This window comes from Alosa pseudoharengus, unplaced genomic scaffold (genome assembly GCF_046254945.1).
Source record: "Alosa pseudoharengus isolate Yale_2024_CS ecotype anadromous, Long Island Sound unplaced genomic scaffold, YU_APseudo_1.1 YU_APseudo_1.1_scf_19, whole genome shotgun sequence".
Lineage (NCBI taxonomy): Eukaryota > Metazoa > Chordata > Actinopteri > Clupeiformes > Clupeidae > Alosa > Alosa pseudoharengus.
The window spans coordinates 19,843,885-19,844,347 of NW_027468657.1; positions in this window are offsets into that span (position 1 = coordinate 19,843,885).

Genomic DNA, 463 nt, shown 5'->3' on the forward strand with positions numbered 1-463 from the left:
GGCTATGCTAAGTTACATGTAACAATTCCCCTATTATGAGTTTGTTTACCATCAAATTGGCTTCATAAAGGTTATACTAAGGTGAAAACCTTTACTGTAACATAAACATCTTACCTGTGGTATGTAAGTGTGTTTTAGTCACATACAGTGTCTCACAGAGGTCTTCATGAAGCCAGTAAAACCTTAGCCTTCAGTCTCCCGTCAGAGAGCACGGCAGCTGAGATAAGACATGCTGCACCTACAAAGGAACAGTTGATGTCATCACACTGCAATCTCTGCAGTTCAAACCATGCAGCCAAATTCAAAGGAAAACATCAATGACTGTTCTGCACATGTGTGCTCAAACACACACACACACACACACACACACACACACATACACACACACACACACACACACACACACACACAGACACACACAGACACACAGACACACACACACACACACACACACACAGACAGA